Raw genomic sequence first — 370 nt, 5'->3', positions numbered from 1 at the left:
AAATCTGACCGTTTTACATTTTCACCGTAAACTTCTCTGGTTTGGGTTGAAAGTCACGGTCAGATGAAGTAAACAGAACCAAATTATTTGGAGGGACTGAAGAAACCAACCTGAGCTCCCCACTCCGGACACTCTTTGCAAGGCAATGTCTTGTTGAGCATGATTTTCAGCACCTATCGGTAGGCCAAACAATAAAGGTTTGCTCCCTTGATAGTTCAGTTGGTAGAATGAAGGAGTGTATGAAAGGCCGAAATCCGCATTTGTTCCAAAGATCTAGGTTGTCGTGGCCGAGTGGTTAAGGCGATGGACTTGAAATCCATTGGGGTCTCCCCGCGCAGGTTCGAATCCTGCCGACAACGATACATGCTTT

The 370-nt window shown here is 45.9% G+C and overlaps 1 non-coding gene across 1 annotated transcript; it reads left to right on the top strand.

The window, feature by feature from the left end:
• Positions 1 to 277: 277 nt before the first annotated feature.
• trnas-uga (transfer RNA serine (anticodon UGA)) lies at positions 278 to 359 on the top strand. The gene has a single exon. It is a non-coding gene; the product is annotated as a tRNA-Ser (tRNA).
• Positions 360 to 370: the final 11 nt, after the last annotated feature.

The sequence above is a fragment of the Notothenia coriiceps genome, unplaced genomic scaffold, assembly GCF_000735185.1.
Source record: "Notothenia coriiceps isolate Sejong01 unplaced genomic scaffold, NC01 NC01_scaffold00000491, whole genome shotgun sequence".
Classification (NCBI taxonomy): Eukaryota; Metazoa; Chordata; class Actinopteri; order Perciformes; family Nototheniidae; genus Notothenia; species Notothenia coriiceps.
Note: the sequence above shows the minus strand (reverse complement) of the source record. Positions and strands in the feature narration are given on the sequence as shown.